Raw genomic sequence first — 25552 nt, 5'->3', positions numbered from 1 at the left:
CTGATACATTCCCACTGTTAATGCAATTTTCAACTCAGGAGTATCGATTTTACCGAGGCTAATATCTTAGCAATTTCCATTTGCTGTTATTTCCAACTAAATTTGATCAGTATTTAACATTAGGACAACGACGGGTAGCTTGCTAGTCATATACAAGATGAAAAATATTTGTTTTCGAATATGATAAACCCATAAGTACAATAAACAAAACAATTAAGTATTTTGAGAAATGTTTTTGTTGTTTTTTGTTTGTTTGTTTGTTGTTTTAATAAGGTTTGATTGCATACGAAATGCGAAATGACGTCACTGTAAGGAAAAAGTCTATAAACGGGAGAAAGATTACGTTCAGGACGATAAGGATCACGTTCCGAACGATCACGTGAAAGACGTAACGGCCGTTATAAGAAGTTACGCGTGGCGGGAGATTGAATGAATAAATGTCGTTGTCAAAAAAAAGGGGGGCTCAAGTTATTACTTGTCCTGTGTTCCTTGCGACTGCATGCAACGTGTTGGCTTCCTTTCAACGTCACATGATTACTTTGTGAAAACATAAGCAAAGATCCATATCGTATGAATCAGAAGATTCTATCGTTGGCATTGGTTCCTCCGATATCTTTCGAGTTAGAATTCACTCTAGAAAGACATCGGATACTTACAGGAGTGAAAGTTGTCAACATCCTAAGTGAAAGTATTTCTGTGGAACGCACTCGATTTGAACTTGGTGCACCTAGGTTGTCAGTCTGTATCGTTAACCAATTAGCCACCATCACCTTCCAGTATCCTGCTAAAAAGCAAAGATTCGTTTATTCATATCACATGTTAGCATTGGTTTCCCCGATATTTTTCTGTCTGGAGCATAAGTTGGGTAATCTTCACACACTTTATTGCAGTACATATTAAAGAGTGATAACAAAAGGGAGATAATTAGGAAGTGCTTTAATACCACAACATGTATAATAATAATAATAATAATAATAATAATAATAATAATAATAATAATGATAATAATAATGATAATAATAATAATAATAATAATAATAATTATTATTATTATTATTAGAACAACTTACCTAAATGTAATTATTTTATGAACTATTTAATAAAATTGATGATGAATTTCGATGCTAGATGATGAGATGATCTGAAGACTTGTTCGCATCATTTATGATGATTTGGTGTGCATTCGTTTCCCCGATATCTTTCTATTAAAAATTCTTTCTAGAAGGATATCGGGTACTTACCGAAAGGGACCATGTGAAGGTTGCCAACATCTCTAAGTGAAATTGTTTCTGTGGAACGACCTGGATTCGAACTTGGCACACTCAGATCGTCAATCCGTATCGTTAACCACTGAACCATCGTCACGTCTCTGTTGTTGTTGTTGTTGTTGTTGTTGTTGTTGTTGTTGTTTCTGTTGCTGTTGCTGTTGTTGTTGGTGTTGTTGTTGTTGAGGAGGAGGAGGAGGAGGAGGAGGAGGAAAGCATCATTCATTTATTCGTTTCGTATGAATCAGATGATTCTGTTGTTGGCATTCGTTTTCTCGATATCTTTCTCGTTGGAATTCATTCTAGAAAGATGTCGTGTACTTACAGAAAGTACTAAACTTTCTATTGCAGCCTACAATTACTTCAATTATAACGGGGAACAGTAAAAACAACCTTCATCGTTACAGTCGTCGTGTAAGCGTTGACAGAACTTTGCGCGGTTATCCACTTCACTGAATTCTATTGGCACTCGTCTAACAGAGAACTTACGAAAGCCAAACGTGTTTTGGATGATTTCGTATGCAGAACCATGACTAATTTGCAGTGAACATTCCACCTCGTCGATCGTCACTCGTCAGTTCACCAGAATCTCGCCAGCTTGTTGAATATTCACGTCAGTGATGGAGCTTGATGAGCGCTCTTCTTCGTATTTCGCGCTTATCCAGACATTTTTAAACTTCCAAATTTATTCGCAGATAATAATTACACAAAAAGCGGTCTCACACCTGTTTTTTTTTTATTCGTTTTTTTTTTTTTTTGTTAATTTTATTTTAATTTTATTCAATACTTTTCAAAAACTTCTGTATAATAAAATTGTTACACAACATATCGTCTGTCTTTGTCACATCATGTTCAAACGTAACATTTTTTATCAATTTTTTTTTACAATATGTTAAAATTTTAAGCAATTTTATTCAATTAATGTTATGACTATGGCTATGACAACAGAATATTCTTATCATTGTTTTGACTCTCAGGTATATATCCGACACGGTTAGAAACAGTTAATCAACCGAGAACCACATCACTCTATATAAAAGCATATAAGATATCAATGGATATACATTCGAGAGTCAAAACAATGAAAAGAATATGCTGTTGTCCTAGCCCTAGTTAATGTAACACAGCGCGGATGTGCAGATGTAAACGAATGTGATGTGCTGTCACCGGTGAGGAAAAGGGACTATAAAAAAAGAGAAAGAGAACGCTCACAGGAGACAAGATAACATTCAAGATTTGTGAGAGACGTAGGAAACATGAGTGACGCCACGGCTGAATTAATGAGGGGATGAATGCTGTTGCTACAAAGAACAAGCGAGTTGGAGTTATTTCCTTTTCTTTGTCTTGGCCTCCTTTGCGACTGAAACTGCACACAACGTGAATTAAACTTCACATAATTCCGATTTAAAACAAGGGAACTATGAAGCTATTATAAATAAAATAAAGATTTACTTTCTCTCGCGAATCAGTATCCTTGCTAAGCGATTTTGCCACACACTGGCCAATCTGCTTGCAGGGCGCAGTAATTCCATCTGTCCTCTAAAGAACTTCTTTTGCCCATTTAGGAATCACGGTCGGTCAGCAGAGAGAACCAGGTAAGCATCGAAATCTCTCTCTCTCTCTCTCTCTCTCTCTCTCTCTCTCTCTCTCTCTCTCTCTCTCTATCCTTCTCTCGCCTGTACCTGTCGACTGCACGCTCTAGCATCGACTATCTTCGGCTGAAGATAACCGCTTGCTGACCTGCAACAGCCTAAAGCACTTTCAACTTTTCTTTTTACTCAGACACTGAAATAAACTTTTCCGTCGTTGTTTTTTTAAGTGGTTGTTTTATTATTCAGTGCTACTTTTTTCGTACTAATATATTTATATATTTATAGAATATCTCACATTCCTAAAAAATGAATCGGCATGCAACAGCAAAACTGATTTTTTTTTTTTTTTTTTTTTTAGTCGGGGATACGTCCTTGACAAATTTTTAAATGGAAATCACTCTAGATGATGCATGAAGCCACTTGATATAAGGACCTAAAATACTACTTCAAGGTCAAAAACTTGCCAACGATAAGTGTTAGGTAGAATAGATTTTGATCCAGAAAACAGCAATTCTTCCCTCTTTGTCAGAAAAAATAAGGGAAACGAGAGTTATGAGGATGCCGAAAGTAAACCCAAGATGCACTTTTTACTCTCCTTAAATTAGTCCGACAGTGACAAACCACTGTCAGACTGAGGTATCCTTTTGTGCAGTCTTATAGAATCCACTCTACCAGGCTTTATCTTCTTTCTGAGAAGGGCTCACTTCACCCAGTGTACTGATTTTCAAAGATTCCACTTTACTTTGTATCTAACCTCTTGCAAGGGAAGTAAATAAATATATTCATTCGTTGAATTGTATTTCTATAAAAAAAAAAATGTAAATACTTTCTCATAAGAAATTAGCAGGATCTATGTCCCGACGTTTCCCTGGGAAAATACGGAATCCAAGAATTATCGGTAAGACTATTTCCACCTAAAATACTACGTCTGTATCTGCAATTGAAAAAATATATCAATAGATAAAAATGTTGTATTAAAATGAAAAGCATCATTGAATTTAAAAAAAAACAATAAAAACGAATAGTTAATTAATTAGATGTTCTTTTGCAAAGCAATATGCAAATTAGTTAACGTTAAAATGTTGATCACATACACGCACCCTCAGAAACCGTTATTCTTCTATTGTGGATATTAATTTGGCGATTTTTTTTATCTCACTCTTGTGAATATGAATAGCTCAAATTTATAAATATACATATTAAGGCAAAGGGGAGAGGTCAATGAGTGAAAGAAATATAAATGTAAATTGATTCATACATTCCAACCGAGAGATTTTTTTAAGATTGTAACCGTCACTTTAAACGCAATTGTTCATATCTCTTTTGCACTTAGTTCACTGTGATATATTTGCCGGATTGTTTTTTTGTTTGTTTTTCTTGGGGGGGGGGTCCTTCTTTTTCATGAGTCCATTTTCTCCTATAATTACTGGAATGGTGCGATCTTCATAAGATTCTAGTTTCTTGGTATTTTGTTATTTTTTTTATAGTATAGTTTAAAATATGAATATTGAAAAGTTGTGGAAATAACAACCAAAAAGAGAATATTATTTCGAATAATCCAAGTGACACAAATAAATTAAATTCACATGAATAATAAATTTTAATTTACTAAATTCAGAATTTTTTTAAAATCAAATTACGAACCAATCTGTGATGGAATGAATAGCAGAATGTTGGCAGTTTGTTTTTTTTTTAACTAGTTTTGCCACGAGAAGCATTTAACAGAGCAATCGAAGGGTTCAAAAAATTGCCATCATTCAATTTTAAAGACAACGGATACCTCCTGTAAGGGCATCTGCGTCTGAAATTGTGAAGCAAGGGTTAAGTAAACCCGAACTACATCAGTCCTGAGTTAGCAGTGCTTGATTTCCGTGACAACGAGAAATTATTGCATTTTTTACTGTTGTTCCTCGTTTTGAGATCATCCAGTTGAATAAACGATGAACGCTTGGCAACTACTAAAATGAACACCATCGTACTGGAACAACCACCTTATTCGCCTAATCTTTTTCCGTGTGACTTTTTACTTATTCCTCCAAGCTTGTTTTGAAGAACAGTAAACCATCAATGGAACTTGTTATAAAGGCCTATAAAGCCATCAAGAGGACTGGAACTATAGGACACTCCCAGAGGAATACTTCCTGTAGTGCACAGACCCGTGACAGAGAAGATGAAAATATGCATAAGATTCGATGGGAGATTATTTTGAAGACTGAACCATGTACTTCTTTGTTTTCTTGGAATTGAAATAAATTGTTTGGTTCAGAAGTCCGGCTAGTTTTCAGACACTCCGCATATATTACATAATTGTCCATTTATTTATTCATTGGTCCTCCGACAAAAGGACGGTGGACCTGTAAATTCACCCTTGTCCATTTGTCCGTTCGTCTGTTCACACTTTTCTCAATAACTACACATTGGATTTCTTTTTTAATTTGCACAAACATTAAACATGACAATGGGTAAAGAAGTAATAGAACGGATTTTTCGGGGAAAACTACAGTTTCCCACCCTAGGTGCCTTTCGTGTTAAAATTCACATTTTTGTGCTTATTAAAAAAATTTGTTGCCTTGGATTTTTATAAAACTTTCTGAAAAGTTGTAACCATCTGATTTCTATATAATTTTGTTTGTCTATACTTTACGATAACTCTTGGGTGTGCCCCAGGGGCTCTTTTAGGGATAATAAAAACACTCCATTTTTGGAACTATTTTGTCATATTTGTCCAAAATTTTCTGTGTATGTCTATTTAGCAGTTTTGCATGGTGCTGAACTCAAATTTAAATATGTTAAGGCCTTGGGTGAGGGGAGGGGGGCAAATGATGGACTTGGTCATTTCTTTTTGCATGGCGCAGAAATCAAATGTACATATGTTAAGGCCTAAAACTGCACCGTTTGTTCATTTTCACCAGGATTTGACGTAATCTTGGGACTTTTGGGGCTAAATTCGGGGGGATGCTAAACTTAGTCATTTTTTTATGCCTTGTTCACTGTGCACTGACGGGGGACCATGTTCACTTGTTCATTTATTTATTTATTTATTTAACACTCGTTTGTTGCGTTTCTGAAAGTTTGAGATGACAATTGATTAATCGCATAAATTTTCATTCTTTGAACTACTATTTCCATCCTGAGTGTTACTTTCACAACGTTTCGATCGATGTAACCTTCGACCTTCTTCAGGTGTATCTTGTTAAACTCGGGAATCTGCAAGGACCCATGGTATGTTGGATAAAGTACTTGGTAAATTTAGTTGTAAAGTTGCGCTATTCTGGAGGTGAGAAGGTTTAATATAAAATTGTGTTAAGTCATGTGAAATGGTTTCGGCATGGTTTAATTGTTCCGAAACATCAAAACAGAAGTCGCGTGGTTTTGTCGAGTTTTGTCTAGGGTCACCTCTGACTCTTAAGGTGTCACTGAAACATTTCTATTCAAACAATGGGCCTCGTTATGTAACATCGAAAAGAGTACATCATGGAATAATCGATCCATTCATCAAGTATATTCTTGTAAAACTTTACATAGAGGTATGCTATTTTTTCTTACTGTGGTGTCTTGATAGAGTTCAAAATCGGCTTTGAAACCTAGTAGGTGATGCTCTTTTCTCTTCCCTGCCACCTCTTTCCTACAGAAGAGGAATCACGAGCCTGTCTCTGCTTTATCATTATTTTCATGGCAAGTGTTCGACTGAACTCCAATCTATGGTCACCCCCGTTGTCAAATTTTCACAAAAAAAAACACTCGACTAGCTACAACTACTATATAAGAGTTCTCCCACTCTCTATCTGTGCCTAAATCTAAATGCAGTTTCCATGAACAAAGCTTATTTCCCAGAACTGCCCACTTTTGGAACACTGTTCCGCTGGTCTGCTTCCGGGTTGAATACAACATGGCAGCCTTCAAATTCAATGCAAAAAAAGTTCTTGTTAAGCCGTCCTCGTAAATAATCAAATTCTACCCAATTTTTACCATTAGTGATTATTACACCACCACCTCGGGTGGCCTTAGGGCCTTGATAAGTGGTAACTCCCAAGTAAAATAAATTGCCGTAGGCATTCCATACGTATAAAGAAGAAGAAGAAGAAGAAGAAGAAGAAGAAGAAGAAGAAGAAGAAGAAGAAGAAGAAGAAGACGACGACGCAAATTTTCGATTCTTGTATTATATTTTTTTAATTCAATGAATAGTCTATTTCTTGTAGAGGAGATTAGTTTTTGCACTGCTTAGCATGTTTTAACAGCGGCTATTTTATAACAATGGTGTAATTCGTTTGTGTAATTTAAAAGACTGGAACTTAAGCTGGTTGGTTTTAGAAGTAGAAATGTTAAAAATGGAGGTGTCAATAAGAATATGAAGGGATGGGATTTTATTATTTATGTTTAGTTCTACGGTGAATTTAAGAACGGGTTTTGGGGGTAAAAGTTCTTGAAGTTTGTGTATTTGTTCGATATTATCAGCTAGAATAAGAATATCAGCGACATAGCGTACGTAATTAGAGGGTTTTACAAGGTTATTAAATATTTTGTTTTCTAGGTTTCATTTTCACACAAGAACATTAGAAACATTGAAAATATGTATAATAATATGCTAAGATAGAGTCGACAAATCGATTTTTTAATATGTAGTTTTAAGCAAAAACAACATTACTTACTTGTCGTGTCGACAATAGTAATATATTCAAAATTACGAAAATTCATCGCTATTGTGTTTATAGTTAAAAAAAAAAATCGGCTAAAATAAAATCCCAGCCATTTCAGTAACGAATAGGGAGATAAGTATGTTCCCTGTATTCGCAATCTTCAAGGTGTTCACATTTAGGGAAAATTCCATTTCCCCCAATGTTCTGTAAAAATTACTTTTAGATATAAATAATTTTATACTTGATGAATTTTCGTAATCTTCTATAATATAAATCTCCCTTGTCTGTTTAAATGTATGTATGTATGTATGTATGTATGTATGTATGTATGTATGTATGTATGCATTTGTGTACGTATGCCTTCCTAAAACTTTCGACAGAGGCGACGGATTTTCACGAGATCGGTATCGTTTTGAAGCCGACCCTTCGGACGAAAAATATCGAAAAATTGGTTGAAAACATTAATTCCTTAACCCTCAACTGGGCACTTTTCTACAGGGAGGGGTCGCTTTTTTGCCGATATTTTCGAAAGTCATCCTTTCTTTTCGATTGACTAGCCTTAATTTAAACATTCGTCAATTCCGGTTTGGCGATGGACGCAACAGCAAAGACGTCACATGATTTTTTTTCAGGCTCTGTTCCTCCTTCGCGGTACGGGTTCAAACCTGTCTGCCTACTACCACTTTTTTTTGTGTCCAATGCACACCTCCAAGCACCCAGGTTAGTTTTTTTTAATATATTAGTATTTTCTGCATAATAATTAAGTAAATATTATTGTTTTTACTTAAAACAACATATTTTAGAAATCAATCTGTCGACTCTATTTTTACAAGCACCAAAAAAAGGTATAATTAAGTTGAATTCTGTTATTTTTAATAAGGTTTGCTTAAATGAAACAAAAAATATGGCCTAAATACACACAATATATGTGTGTGTAAGTGTGTGTAATATAGGTGGACACCTGTTGGATCAGTAAAATCTTTGTCAGTTTTCTTCTATTGCGTGGAGGGATAAATCAAGAAGAAAAATTCTCATGGTTTGTCCATAAATACTGTACACTTTTGCTGGTACTACTCTGCACGACACACTCATTTTACACAACGCAACTGATAATTCATTCCCGCCCTCATTTTTCTCTCGTTTCGCTCTTTATTGCTGTCCGCCATGCGCGGAGCCTTCTTTGTCCTTCGGCACGCATACTTGGCGCTCGCTGCTGGAAATCCATTATGACCAAGAAAACGAGCTGAAGAGGTATTTTTGGAAAAACAAATTATCGTCTTTATTTTTCGAGAGGTCTTTGCAATCTCGGATCGAGTATTCTTCACAAAAAAAAAAAAAACCCTGAACAATTCCGAATGTGTTTCTGTTTTATCTTTCAGAGAAACGAAAGAAAGAAAGAAAGCAGAAGAAAAAAATGGTAATTTCTCGAAATGATTCTCTCTTGCGAGACAGAGCGTCTGCAGTCGTCAGCATTCGCACGTTTATTGCGACAAGTGTATTTATTCTCTTTTGTGAACGACATTCGTCTCCATGGATCATCGAACTGTCCTTTATGTCAAACGGACCGGAATGAAAACGCCCCAAATTATTTATTTATTTATTATTTTTTAGTCATTTTAGCCATTTTGGCCTTTTTGGCCTTGGATTTAATTCATTCTACATGACTCACCGATTCTCTCTCTCTCTCTCTCTCTCTCTCTCTCTCTCTCTCTCTCTCTCTCTCTCTCTCGCTCTCTCTCTCTCTCTCTCTCTCTCTCCCTCCCTCCCTCAGCCTCTTTCTTCTAATTTATCTATCTATTTATCTTTCTGTATATTTATCTATCTATCTAGTAAGTTGTGAAAATGTATGACAGTTAAGTTACATAGAATTTTCCGCATTCCATTCTCGTAGTCTCACAATTTTAGCCTGACGATTCCTTACGAAGGTGAAACGTCCGTACTGTTTTTGTTTTTGTTTTTGTTTTTTTTAGAATTGGCTTATTCTACATGAGTCATCGATTCTCTCTCTCTCTCTCTCTCTCTCTCTCTCTCTCTCTCTCTCTCTCTCTCTCTCTCTCTCTCTCTCTGAACTTATACTAAGTACAATACTTAGTTGTGGCTTTTTTGTTTTTGTTTGTTTGTTGTTGTTGCTGTTGTTGTTTTAAGTAGAATAGAAAATGCACAATGGATACATTTTCAGCAGCCCAGAAAATCTCGCTTCCCCTGCTTTGTCTCTCAGTCCTCATTCACAACGAATGAGCGATGTTTCTGACAAAAGGGAAAGAAAACGCTCTATACCCGGTCAGTAGTTTTCAGTAAGAAATATCCAGAGATGACTAAACTCTCTTTCAATTCTACTCCTCTTTGTTGCTATATAACTAATAAAGGTGCTGGAGGTAACGTTTCCTTGGCCTGACGTTATCCGCTAGATAGTCAGGGACCCAAACCTTAGAGTAACTCCCAAGGAGGCCGTTATATCAGCAAGTGCATTTGGTGAATGGAGTCTGGGCCATGCAGTAGCTTCCGATAGAGCCTCTTGGTGCCATATTAGCGGGAACTGTTACTATGACACCACGTTACCCCACCGACAAGTCACTAACTCCAACGTTGTGTAACGTGGATTTTTCGTTCATCATCCTATTTTCTTGTGGCGCTGTTGTCGTCTTTTATTATTGGCGACCGCACAGGCTCACAAGTGTAAAAATAAAATAACATGGGAAATAAAAAGAATAAATTAATTTTAAAAAAAACACAGACGCCGACACTTCACATATACATCAGCTGGGCTCTGGGTGCGTACGCTATCATTGATTCTTTATTTACTAAGAAAATGGAGCGTTTCAGCGTGGCCGATTATTCGGCGTCACCGTTTCGCTGTGGCAGATTCGGTTCAGCCGATTCGACAGCGTTGTCAATTCGGCGGAGGGACAATCCGGCGTCGACCACACCAATCACATTTTATAAAGATTTTAAAACTTTTTTTTTAATTAAGAAAAACAATATGAAAATATATCACTTTAACTGTTTTTTTGTTTTTTTTTAAGAAAAATCATGGTTTTGCAAAACTAGTTTTGGTTAATTATTTTATAATTAATTTTTTAATAATTATAAACTTTAAAATATTTTAAAGTTTTTTTTGTTAATTAAAATAAACAATATGAAAATGTAATCTCGTTGTTAACGACTGAGTTCTGTTGTTTGTTTTTGTGCTGTGTTTTATATAAACACGGTTATTTTTTAGTTCTTTTTTAATCAAATTATTTTTTTTTTTTAATAATTTTTATTTCAATTTTCTTCAAGGAAAAATATCTTCGTTTATTGAATTAATTTTAAAAATATAAAAAAAAATAAAACTTTGTCTGTAACGACGAAATGCAAATTTGACGCCGCACGCCGAGTCGTCTACGCCGCACGCAGAATCAGCCTAAGCCGAAACGGCCACGCCGAAACGTACCAAACCCACTTACTAAGGCCCACATCTATAAATACTGTCGGGATCATTTCCATCAGTTAGTTGTTCAGTTTATTTCCCCATCTGTTCCAAGTCACAATCCGTCTTCAACTACGTCCAACTCTCAACCGAACTCTCCGGAGTTCAAGCTCCGACTGTCGCTAAGCGTTATTGAACGTCGCACCCCATAGTCACTCAACAAAGTCACAAAAGTTCTTGTCAATGCTAAAGTACCCACAAACCAAATCTAAATATATCTATATGTCCATTGTTCGATCTCTCGATTACATAATCATAAACTATTTGCTACTTCTTGTGTTACTTATCTTCTACTTCCCCGCACTTGGGAGCGGAGCCGCCTATAGTATTACACTACAGCTTTTCCTTTTCATTGATCTAAAAAAAAAAAAAGTTGAGTTTTTTTTTTGTTTTTTTTTTACTTTCTTTTTCGTCACTATTCTATCTCTCTTTCACTTCCTCTCAGCCTTGTTCTAAACAACTCTAGTGACCTCTTCCGCAAACACCGAACTTAACTATGAACAACAATAAAAAAAAAACAAGAGAAAACTCAGAACCTTAACTTCAAACGTAGACACCCCCCTCTACAAGGTCCCATTCTCTAATATCAGGAGTCTACGTTCTAACTTTCCAGAAGTTGAAATCCAATTAGGGGAGACTAAACCTGGCCTACCGTTCTTGTGTGAAACTGGCGTAAGCTTAACTGCTTCTTTAGCCGATTTTTCTATCAAAGAGTATTCTAACTTCACATCCAACTTGACCCTCAAGACCGCGATGGACATGGAATCTGTGCCTACATTAAGGATAGCTATCCCTTTGGCAAAGACAACTCCAAAGAAGACCCGAAACATCCTTAAATGTGCTTTGAGTATCACAGACAGCACAGCATTTATATTTGCCCACTACCATCCCCACACTGTCTTTGAAAGTGTCGTTAAGCAAACTGATTCCACACTGTTTGTCCATCCCTCAGCCAACATTCACATTGCGGAGATTTCAATGTTCACAATGTTGAATAACTAATCCACTCAAACAAAACCGATAATGTAGGAAGGTTTTATCCTATTTTTTTCCTTGCTTGTGACATAACACAGTTAACGATTCCACTCGGGTATCCGATGCCGAGCGACAATTTCCAAGTCTTATAGATCTTCTTCTAACAAGTCCTGAACTATGCTCAAGTTTCATGCGCATATCATATTCACAAGCAGTCCCATTCGCTTGTATATCGGAAAATGACGACACTATGTTTTTGCAGTTCTTGCAGGAAAGTGTCGACGTCCTCCTACATATAGCAGCTGATATTTCCAAATAGCCCCCCCCCATCTCGCTCAACGTTTATTAACTTCGATGATCTAATAAGAATCGGTGTGTCAACGAAATAATGCCGTATATATTCTTGTTAGATACCTTTATATTAGATATATATTCAGGACTACTACCCCTAAATATGCAACCCATAGAATTAGTAAAATTTACAATCATTTCTGCAATGTATCCATACTGAGTATTAGTAAACCTTTGTCTATAACTGACTTGTCCCCCCAAGTTTAAATCATTAACCTCCAACAGTCTTTGTTTTGTCCATATTCTATGATATGTGAGGACACATTGGTTATCGTTCCGTCAATATGAGGTAAAATCTGGGCTTCACACTCACAGGATCTTAACTCCCTTCTCGATTATTATCTGTGGTGTTATCTAAAAACAAAACTGATTGTCAAAACAATTTCTAGATTATTCCTGAACTGAAGGGAGGAATCAACGTCCAAATCATGGAAGTGGCAATAGAAGAGTTATTGATAATGTTACAAGCCGTTCATGATCAGAGTTAGTATATCTTCAGCGTGAGGCTTCAACCTACTTTTCGATGTCTTTCCCAGAGGCTTTACTAGTCGGTATTTATGGTTTAACCAGTCAATCATTTTCTTGTTGGGAGGAAGAACGTGGATGAACTTATATTCATTACATCAGTACGTTATTGGAATATATTCTCTATTAAGCTTTTCCCTGGATGTGTTGTGGTCCAGAAAGGTCACTAATAAAGACTCCAACATGGACATAGTTTACAAAAACGTATTTATATTTACAACAAGACAGAATACATGGAGAACGAGGGTTGTAGCACTTAATGCAAGTATGGCGTATTGGCGTACTACGAGTGACTCTGTAGAATGATACTTCTTGGTATAGTTATACTAGTGTTGAGACGATTAATCGGAATCGGAATCGAGAATCGGAAAAATCGGAACTTTTGGTGGCATCGGAATCGGAAACATTTGTGCCTAATTTCCGATTCCAAAATCGATTCCTTTAATATTTTTCAAACTTGATTTCCATTGCTTGTACTGATAAATCTTTATTGTTTTTAAACTATTAGTAAAACTAAACTTTATAAATCATTTTAACATCTAAATAAGATGTAAAAAAATTTATTTACGTAAAATAAACAAAACAAAACTTGAAACTTTGCTAAAATTCACGAGGTAACCTCTCCAAGAATGCAATTTATTTACAAGATATCGAAAAAAAAAAATTGTTTAAAATTAAAAATATTTTGTCAAAGAAAATAAATTCAAGCATTTACTGTGAATTAAATAAAAATAAAATATTAAAAGTGTTGTTTTAGTCTTTGATTTATTTATTTCATAGGTTTATGCTTTTGTCCACTTGGTTTTTGTCCGATAGGTTTTTGTCTGCTCCCTCACTCAGCATTGACAAATATGACAAGGAATGGACAAAACGTTGTGAAAAGCTTAGCTTTGAATTGAATTTGTTAATTTTAATGCTTCCGTGTGAAAAACTTTTAGCATCAAATTTTCTTTGATTCTGCCATTATCATTTATTTAGACTTAGACTTAGGGATTCTTACGGCGCCAAATGCCGTCTGGAGCCTGATTAAATGTTCAAGTATTTTTTCGTATCTACTTGCCAAATGTCTAGATGACGCTTCTCAAAGAGTTCACTGTTAAAATATTTCAAATGAATGGGTAAGTTTTGTTTTTTTGGAGCAGCTTTTTCTGACCACTTTGTCCTCTGAAATTGTTAATGTTTTATTGTATCTTTCGAGAAAGTTAAAAGTATACATTAATATCTCACAATAAATTTATCAAGTCTTGGATAAAATACATAAAGGGAAAACATTTACATGTTTGTCACATTAAAAAAAAAAAAGAAATTATATCTACATTTGAAAGTGCCCTCCTCCCCCCTCAATGATAATCTACTTTTGGGGGGCGATATTTGTGAACTCACTAAAAACAAAATTATTTTAGAATTTAAGAGAGCGCATATAAATGTAGGACAATTATTGAACAAATATTGATTGAAAAATAGCTGGTTGTCCAAGAGTCTTTTTAAAAAGCGACTACCCCTTCCCCAAAACTATATTTCAAAAATATCTTAAAATATTAAGTGTTCTTTAAAACCAAATAAAATCGATTTTTATAAGTTATGACCACGCTTCGTACTACTGTTCTCATGTTGAGTGTTCGTATTTACTTGCCTCCCTTAGAGGGTAAAGTTAGACACAAGGTAGTTTTTGGGTTTGTATTACTGTACACATAGATTCGAAAAAGTTGTCAAAAAACAAATATATAACAAATAAATGTTATCAAAGGCAAGATAAGTTACTTTTCTGCCAAACTGGATATATTTTTTGTGTTTTTATTCAATGTAATATATTTATTCAGCTCGAAAAACATACAGTGTTTACCGATGTATTCGAAAATTCAGATGGCGTCTCACACCCTCTTTAACACTGTAAGTATGGAAAAAGGTGTTATAAATAAAAAAAAACTATACAAAATACTATTAAAAACCCGCCGAATATATGTCAACCTATGTCACGATAACATATATTGAGCGAGTTATTAACAGTATTTTATCCGATTTTTATTTATAACATCTTTTCCCAAACTTACCGTGTTAAACAGAGAATCAGAAGCCATCTTGAATGTTCCAATACATCGGTAAACACTGTATGGTTTTCGAGCTGAATAAACATGCTACATTGAATAAAAATACGAAAAATATATCCAGTTTGGTAGAAAAGTAACTTATCTTGCCTTTGATAACATTTATTTGTAATATATTTGTTTTTTGACAACTTTTTCGAATCTATGTGTACAGTAATACAAACCCTAGTTTTTTTTATGAGGGAATATACAACTTTAAAAAGGGGGAATCTGGGTCGGAACAAAAATAAAAATTGCCTCAGTCTAGAAGAATTTCTTCTTCATTAAACGAGGAGAGAATAGGTGAAGTGTAGCACCAGAACAGATACTACACTTTGTTAACGTTTCGATCGATGTAACTTCCGACCGAATTTCTCTGCAAACAGTTCAACAGAAAAATTTCCGAGGTCGAGAACACAAAACAAAATAATTAGTATATTATTTTTTTTAATTGGAGTGAGGGGTGGGGACTCTCTTTTTAAAACAATATCTCCCGCAAGAACTGTTCTAAAATTTATTTTTAATCGATATTTCTTCAATAATTGCCCTTTTTCCAAGCTGTCCAAAATGGCCGTTTTTCCGGTGCCCTTTCTTCCGTTGCCTTTTTGTCCCGTTGTCCAATTTTCCTAAATTCATAAATTTAACGTAAAATGATCACCTGTTTCCGGGTCATTCTAATTGTTTTAAAGCAGTTAACTAATTTCTTTACCACTAACCCCAAAGCCCAATCGGCAAAATCATAAAACCACAAGTAATCACTTTATTTTTCGTATTATCATCCGGACTTAGGGTTAGTAGTAGAAAGGGGTCGTGTCTTTTATGACTTTTGACAATGAGATATTTTATACTACAGTTTGACCAGGAACCTGAACATGGCCAAAATTAAAAACAAACAAAATCCGTTACCTGTTCTCAAAACACTGTCGGTTCGAAAGAGGTGATCATTTTATGCGAAATTTATATGTGAAACTGTTTTTGGTATTGTTTATGCAATAGCCTAAACAATGGTGAATCGAATTTTACTTTTTGCAACAAAAAGTTATAATTGCGATTGGCGAACAATGAAAACGGAAGCAAAAACACCGATAATTTCATGAGAATACAGTATTTACATGTAGCGTTATACACGTAACTCTTAAAAATTAAATAAAAACATTACTTATAAACTCATAATTATAAAAAATAAATATAAAACGATCTATTTAGAAATTTAAGGTGCAGGATCAATTACAAAAATAAATTTAATGTAAAGTAAGCGTATTTTTCCAAAGCATTCTAGTGTGTTATGGCAGTTAACCAAAAACAAAATATTTTTTCTATTAGAGATAAATTACGTGCGTTTATTTGGGGGGCGGGCTACTTTTTATGCGATTACGCATGATTTTACGACGTTTCCAATCGAACTTAAGTTAGTGAGAAACAACTTAGTCAACATCCATAAAGAATTAGAATGGCCTAGAAATGATTATTTTACGTTAAATTTATATTCGAAACTGAGTTTCCACTCTAAATATTAAAATGTTGCTTTTGTTTCCGTCAAATTTTTTAAGGGTTTCACGCTAATTAATCACCTATAGAAGTAGTATTTTATTTTGGAATGGGGATTTAACTGATAGTGTTAATCTACAAATTGATGATGATAATGATGATGATGATGATCATCATCATTATCATCATCATCATCATCATCATCATCATCATTATATTATTACGCTTATCGCTCCGTCCGTTATCATGCTGTGCATCCCTAAAAAAGGAAAGTGGAATATATTCCAAATAAACCTTGTCACCCTAAAAATAAAAATTGGTGCCGCTTTTGAGGCAAAGCTAATAAAAATTATTTGTCTTTCTTGGCATTTTGGCTAAGATCAAAGTGTAGTACTGTTCTTCAGGTGCTACATTTCAATTTCTTCTCTCTCAGTGGAAGAGAAATCCTTTACGACTAAGACAATTTTTTCTCCACGTTAAAAAACGACCCTGGTGTCCAAATCTGTCCCGTGGGGAGGCATTGTGAATAGGTACTATGTTTAATGTAACAAAGTTTTAATATTAAAAAAGTAACTGGAAAAAGTTATTTCTGATTTAATTACAAAATGCCTTGGAAATGTCACTTCTGAATAATTATAAAATGCCCTGGAAAATGTCCGTTCTGGTTATTTTTTTTGTTTACTTGCCTCCCCACAAGGGCGGAATTGTACATAAGGTCGGTTAAAAATTTAGGGGGAAACCAGCTCCCCAAAAGGGACACTCTGGTCAATAACAAAAATAAAAATTGTATCAGTAATGAAGGATTACTTCTCCATTAACTAAGACCAAAAAAGGAGGGATTTACGTCACTGGAATGCTGAACCTGATACTACACTCAGAAATTCATGTTGAAGCAATGGTTGCCTAATCTCTAACCGTGTTAATGTTTTTATGTATTACTTTCGAAAAGCTGCTGAAACAGTTTATGATTTAAACATTACTTTATTTCAAGTATATTTTAAGTAGTGGGTTACGGAATATGAAGTCAGTCCCGGAAATTACTCAAATTGTTTACAATTTAAACATTACTTTATTTCATGTATATTTTTAACAGTAGGGTGGGGGATATTAAATCAGTCCCGAAAATGGGTGAACCCGCTTACGCATTACACATTACTTTGTTTAATGTATGTTTTTAACATTGGGGTGAGAAATATGAAGTCGGTTCCGGAAATGGCTGCAACCATTTACGTTTTGGACATTACTTTATTTAATGTATATTTTTAACAGTAGGATGGGAGATAAAAAGTCGGTCCCGGAAATGGCTGAAAAAGTTTACGATTTATACATTACTTTATTTCATGTATATTTTCAACAGTTGGGTGGGGATTATAAGTCAGTTCCAGACATGGCTGAAACAGTTTACTATTTAGACATTACATTATTTCATGTATATTTTTAGCAGTGGGTTTGGGATATAAAGTCGGTCCCAGAAATGGCTGAAACAGTTTACTGTTTAGACATTACATTATTTTATGTATATTTTTAGCAGTGGGTTGAGGATATAAAGTCAGTCCCGGAAATGGCCGAAACAGTTTACGATTAAAATATTACTTTATTTAATGTATATTTTAAACAGTGGGGTGGCGGACATGAAGTAAGTCCCGGGATTGAATGAAATGTGCAAATACATACTATCAGAAAGCGTCGCCCAGTATTGAATGAGATTGGTGGAAAACATATAGTAGCAAAATACCCAGCGTCACCCGGGATTGAATAAGATAGATGAACAAATATATGTTAGTAGAATATGCGGCGTCACCCGGGATTGGATAAGATAGGTGAAACATATATACTATGAGAATACCCAGAATTGATTGATTTGTGTGTAATGAAATAATCAGCTCAGGCAATATATCAACATTATCATTTAAGTAAGGGGGTGCAGTATAGTGGGTTAAAATTATGAAAATTTTGTCGAAATTAGTAACATATCCAAAAATTATGAAAAATGATGAAATATGAGTTACTTGATTGGTGTGTTTATAATGATATAATAAGCCCAGACGTTATATCAAATATATTATATAAGTAGGAGGGAGAGGCATAATGTGGGTTTTTAATTATAAAAATTAGTGTCGAAATTAGTAACATATCCAGGATTATGAACACCGATTAAATGTGAGTTAATCGATTGTGCGTTTATAATAAAATAATCAGTCCACGAAATATATCAAAGTAATTATGTTAGTAAGAGAGTGCGATAAGGATGGTTTAAATTATGAAAAATAATTGTCGAAATTAGTAACATATCCAAGAATTATGAAAAATGATAATATGTTAATAATGCATTAGTGTGTTTGCAATGAAATAATCAGACCAAACAATATATCAAAGTTATTATTTTAGTAAAGGGGGGCGATGATGTGGGTTAAAATGGTGAAAAATGATTGTCGACATTAGTAACATATCCAAGAATTATGAAAAATGACGAAATGTGAGTTAATTGATTGCTGTGTTTGAAATGAAATAATCATCCCAGATAATATATCAAAGTTATTATTTTAGTAGTGGGACGGGTTGATAATGCGGGTTAAAAATATTAAAAATAATTGTTGAAATGAGTAACATATCCAAGAATTAAGAAAAATGATAAAGTGTGCGTTCATTGATAGTTGTGTTTTTTTTTTTTATGAAGTAATCAGCCCAGACAATATATCAAAGTAATTTTTTAGTAAGAGAGGGCGACGAGGATGGTTTAAATTATAAAAAATTATTTTCGAAATTAGTAACATATACAAGAATTGCGAAAAATCACGAAATGTGATTAAATTGATTGGTGTGTTTATAATAAAATAATCAGCCTAGACAATATATCAAAGTTATTATATAAGTAAAGGGGAAGGAGATAAGGAGGGCTTAAATTATGAAAAATTATTGTTGAAATTAGTAACATATCCAAGAATTACGAAAAAATGATAAAATATTAGTTAATTGATTGGTGTATTTGTAAGGAAATAATCAGCCTAGACAATATATCAAAGTTATTTTTTAGTAAAGAGGGAAGGGCAAAAATGTGGGTTAAAATTATGAAAAATGATTGTCGAAATAAGTAACATATCTAAGAATTATGAAAAATGATTAAATGTGAGTTCATGCAATAGTGTGTTTGTAATAAAATAATAAGCCCAGACAATATTTGAAAGTTATTATTTTATCAAGGAGGGGGTGATAATGTTGGTATAAATTATGAAAAATGATTGTCAAAATTAGTAACATACCCAAGAATTATGAAAAATGATGAAATGGAGGTTAATTGATTAGTGTGTTTGTAATGAAATAATCAGCCCAGCAAATGTATCAAAGTTATTATTTTAGTAAGGTTGGGCAACAACGTTTGTTTAAATTATAAAAAAATATTATCGAAATTAGTAACATATCCAAGAATTACGAAAAATGATGAAATGTGAGTTGATTGATGTGTGTGTTTGTAATGAAATAATCAGCCTAGACAATATATCAAAGTTATTATTTTAGTAAGGTGTGCGATATAGTGAGTTTAAATTATGAAAATTTATTGTAAAATTAGTAGCATATCCAAGAATTATTAAAAATGATGAAATGTGAGTTAATTGATAGTTGTGTTTTTTATAAAATAATCAGCCGATACAATATATCAAATTTAATATTTTAGTAAAGGGAGGGGCGATAATGTGGGTTGAAATTATGAAAAATTATTGTCGAACATAGTAACATATTCAATAATTATGAAAAATGATTAAATGTGAGTTAATTGACCGGTGTGTTTGTAATGAATTAATCAGCACAGGAAATATATTAAAGTTATTATTTTAGTAAGGGGGCGATGCAGGTTTAATAAAAAACTAGAATAATATGATTGTGCCTTCATTCATGCTGAACAGAATGCTCACAGCATGCCCAGCAACAATATATTACATATGAAAACTGCCGCTGTGGAATTTCCACAGGTCCCACTAGTTATTATTATTATTATTATTATTATTATTATTATTATTATTATTATTATTATTTGCATCTCGTTTTTGTTTTTGTTTTTTTCCAACACCCACCAATATTTTATAATTAAAATAAAATTTTCAGTTTATTCATAGAGAAAAGGCACCGAATAGTTAACAAAGCCCACATTCTCTCCATGTTAAAAAAGATTTTCTAAATAGTAACATTATTATTAAGAAATTCGTTCGTGACAATGGTAGGGGGCGTTATTAAATATTTTTTCTTACATCGTTTTCTCATTTTGCCTACCAATCGTCGACTATTTTCAACTGTTTATGAAAACTTTCAAGTAGCATGTTGTACACTAACGACCAACTGATTCAATTTGGTCTTGCTTTAGATTAAAATAAATCTTGTTTTCTTACAATTTTCAATCAATTACAAGGAAAACATTTCAGAAAAAATATTGTGGGGCTTATGTAATAATTTTAAAATTTACAAAAAATAACAAATCTCTAATTAAATTTTAATTAATTTAAAAAAGAATCGGAATCGGGAATCGTATCGGAATCGGAAATTGAGAACGGAATTGGTAATTGTATCGGAATCGGGAAAAATTTTGGAATCGTCCCATCACTAATTTATACCCTTAGAAGAATTCATATATTATGTATGGATAAGTACTTATAACACCCAATCTCAAGCTTTTTGTGCTATAAAAAGTTGTTAATATCTTTTCTGCTTCTGGTCGGTGAATTTTCTCTTTCTGCCCAAACGTCTCAAAAATGGTGTCAATTGGCTCTTCTATGGTTAATGTGTTGCTAGTGTCCTCTGAGCGACGTTTTTTTTTTAACTGGTTTTGCTGGCGTCTATTAGTATGTCTCAGAACTTGTATGATATATACCATATCGCCAGTCGTTTTGCTGATCGTACCTAATTCCCAAAATAAAGTATATTTTTTTCTCTAGAGTTAAAATGTCTCTTGGGTACTACGTGGTCTTACCAAATTTTGATTGTTTCAAAAGGAATTCATTAAAAAATAATTCCATCTCTTGTGAAGATGGTTTCAGCAGGTGAAACTGCCGTCAGAATATTCAAATTCGCTATATATAAGAATTGTTGTAATGCTTGGTGTTTTAATATACCCTGTGCCTTTTTAGCACTCTTTTAAGAGTGTCTACATATCTCTTGGCTTGTCCATTTGACTTAGGGTGATATTGAGAAGTAGTGATATGCTTAATTTGGAAAATACTACAAAACTCCTTGAACTCTGCAGATGCATTTTATCACACCGAAATTAACGAATTGATTGTTGTACATCTTTTATACCTTAGTACCATAGGCCATTTGGTGCAGATACAATTAAGTCGATGTGGATTCTTAATCACATTTGATCAGATTTTGGCCAGGGTTTGAATGTGATAGGAGGTGTTTTGCTGCTAGAGCGCGACTTTTGCAAGTATTAATCATCTCCATGATATTATGTTTGGCCACTACACGTAGCTTCTCATTAAACTTTTCATTCGTTTTTCCTGGGAATGTTTTTATGAAGACTTTTAGGAATTGCTACCCTTTCACTGTATAACATAACCTCGTCTCATAATGATAATGCGTCACAAATAGTTCTGTCTTACTTTTAATGTCATAAAGGAAATCGTCGTTTTGCACTACTCTTCACTGAGAGCTCCCTAACGGTGTTCGATATCAATGTTTTAATTTTGCAGTCGGTTCGAAGTGCAGCTATTATAGAATCCCCGAAAAGTTCTCTTTCTCTAGGTATTAATCTTGATATGTTATCTGCGTGGTTAATTTGTTTCGCTGACTCTTTAGTAGCGCTTAGAGCGGCTGCTCCATCAACAGTTGTATAATATCGGGATATTTGTAGTGCCATGTCGCGCATGGAAAAGGACCCTGCACTCATCCCCGATGGGCTTTCCTGAAGCCACAGTCCTAGTTGAAGGAAGGTCAGCTAATGGTCTACTTGTGTTGCATGTCTGATACCCTGCATAACCTCTTGTTCAGCTCCCCCTCACCTAACTGAAACTCTTTAAAAAGATGATGACAGTACAATAAAAAAAAATAAGCTTAAACCAAGCCTAGGGACAAACAAATAAAACTTGCCTCCTCCCTTGAGGCTTGCATTCACTAACATCCGTTAGTTGATGTTGAAGCATTTCTCCTAACAAATACTCCGGATATCTAAGCACTAAGCGAGACTAACCTACACTCCTCCATCCCCTCTAACTACTTTAACATGCCTGGATATCTCCCACTCTGCCGTAAGGACTCTGACAGACATATGCACGGACTTGGAGTCTACATTCGTAACACCCTCCCCTTGACTAGAGAAACAAACCTAGAAACGGACGATCAAGCCTTTATGTGCTTTAGACTAAACATACAACATAACATTAGCTACTTTTATTTTCTCTACCGCTCTCCCTCGACCCAGGGCTGCACCATAATAAACAAAGTCTCTGACAGCATAGACACAGCACTCTCCCTTGACACTAGCACACAAGTACATGTATTTGGTGACTTTAATGTTCACCACAAAAACTGGCTTGGATTCTCTACTCACACAGATGCAGCGGGCAGCTCAACACATAGCTTCGCTATATCTCACACCCTATCACAAATGGTTAGGTTTCCAACCCGTTTCCCTGACCAGCAAGAACAACACGCATCACTTCTAGATCTGTTTCTGACTACAGTTCCCGAGGATTGTATAACAAATGCTGACAGCCCACTTCGGGAACGCTGACCATGCAGTGATAATGGTAGAAATTGCCCTAAATTCTAGACCCAAAACTGAAGAGCCAGTGCTCAAAACAACGAGATATTATAAAAAGGCTGACTGGGAAGCCATCAGATCTTATCAGAGATGCCCCATGGGGAAATATTTTTTATCTTCCTGCTGAACAGTGCGCAAATGAGACCACTGAATGGTTCAAAACGGCAATTGAAGCAGATGTTCCCATGCGGAAATTTTATAGCTAGCCCCACTCTCCCCAATGGTTTACTTCGACTTGCACAACTGCCATTGCTCAAAGGCAGCATGCATACCGCAGATTTAACCGACATAAGTCCAGTTCAAACAAACAGAAGTATATAGAATATATTAATGAATCCAAAACCAAACTCCTATCCTTACATCATCAACGCTCTGATCCCCAGCTGGCATCAATTGTGATGGATGGCTCTCGTCTGGGTGAGGCCCCGTGTTTTGACAAGCTTCTGGGTTTGACCTTTACTTCTGATCTGAAATGGAACACGTACATCAAGTCTGTTGCCAAGGTCGTTGGAAAGATGGTGGGATCCTTCTACCGCTCCAGAAGATATCTCACTACTGATGCAATTCTCTATCTATATAAAAGCCAAGTACGTCCAAGGAGGGAATACTGTTGCCATATCTGGGCAGGAGCTGCTAAAAACAGCCTATCCTGCCTTGACAGAGTACAAAATTGACTTTGTGGCGTAGTGGGAGATGCCCCTTCCTCTACCCTGCAACCTCTCTCCCACAGAAGAGACGTTGCGAGCCTATCCTTGTTTTATCATTATTTCCATGGCAGGTGCTCGTCTGAACTCCAATTTCTGGTCCCCCCTCGCCAATCTTTTACAAAAAACACCCGTCTAGCTGAATCCACTGTGAAAAATTTCCCTCACTCTATATCTGTGCCTAAATCAAAACGCGGATTCCATGAACAAAGCTTCTTTCTTAGAATTGGACCCCTGTGGAACTCTGTTCCGTCTGCCTGCTTCCCACCGGACTACAACTTGGATGTGTTCAAGTCCAATGTTAACAAATTCCTAATGAACCGCCCCCTTAAGTAAACACTTCATCAAATCTCCACACTAACGTAATGTACTTGCAATAACCCTTATCTTTGAGTGGCTTCCGGGCCTTGATAAGTGGTGAGCACTGTGTAAAAAAAAAAAAAGAAAAAAGTAACGTTAAGAAAGAAATAGCGACAGCTAAGAGAGAATTGACTGAAACCACTGAAAAGCGCATCGAAGCACAAAAATTAGGAAATCGTGACTTCTGGAAAATCTACAAGTGTAGTAAATAAAGGGCAATCAACAATTCCCTCACGAAACAACAATCATGGCATTGTCTGCTCAGCAACCGATAAGGCTAATATGCTTGCCAGTCGGTTTGCCTCAAACTCCAAACTGGACCCTTCCAACCACCCCCTGCCTGACTTTCCTTTGCGAACAGACACCACGCTAGACGATCTAAAAATCACCCCTGCTCAGGTACACGCTATCATAAAAAACCTTGACACTTCAAAAGCATGTGGACCTGATCTCATCCCAGCTGTGCTATTAAAAAAGTGCTCAGCCGAATAGCTCCAGTTCTCTTCAAACTCTACAACAAATGCCTTAATGAATCATGCTTTCCGGGCTGTTGAAAAACTGCTTCTGTGGTACCAATATTCAAGAATTCTGGCGAAAGAACTGACCCATCAAATTATCGCCCCATTAGCCTCCTCCCACTTTTCGCCAAAATATTTGAGACAATAATTAACCATGCTCTAGTCCGGCACCTTACAGATGCTAAACTTCTGACTGACAAACAATATGGATTTAGACAAGCCTGTTCCATAGCAGACATCCTCACTGTAATCTCTGAACGTATATACCATTCACTGGACAAAGCGGAGGAGGGCAGAGCGGTAGCTCTAGATATATCTAAGGCTTTTGACAGGGTATGGCATGAGGGTCTCCTCAGGAAAATTAGATCATACGGTATCACTGGTAGAATATTTGACATAATTAAATCCTTCTTAGATAAGAGAAAAATCCAGGTTGTACTCGACGGTCGTACATCTAAACAATATGATATAAATGCGGGAGTGCCTCAGGGGTCTATCCTTGGACCTCTATTGTTCTTAATATTTATTAATGACCTCCCCGACAAAACTGCCTCTGACATGGGTATATATGCTGATGACACCACACTCTATAACAGGCATGACAGGAAAACAAATGAACACATAACTAAAGAAATGACAAAAACACTAGAGGATGACCTCCAATCTGTAGTTGAATGGGGACATAAATGGATGGTCACATTCAATGCTGCCAATACTAAACTGGTTTCCTTCAATAATTACAAGAAACCTTCTCTGCCACCAATAGCAATGGCCAGTGACTCCCTGTCTGAGAGTACATCTTTCAAACTGCTTGGCCTAACGTTCACAGGAAA

The sequence above is a fragment of the Euprymna scolopes genome, chromosome 36, assembly GCF_053919585.1.
Source record: "Euprymna scolopes isolate OS-2025 chromosome 36, ASM5391958v1, whole genome shotgun sequence".
Classification (NCBI taxonomy): domain Eukaryota; kingdom Metazoa; phylum Mollusca; class Cephalopoda; order Sepiida; family Sepiolidae; genus Euprymna; species Euprymna scolopes.
Note: the sequence above shows the minus strand (reverse complement) of the source record.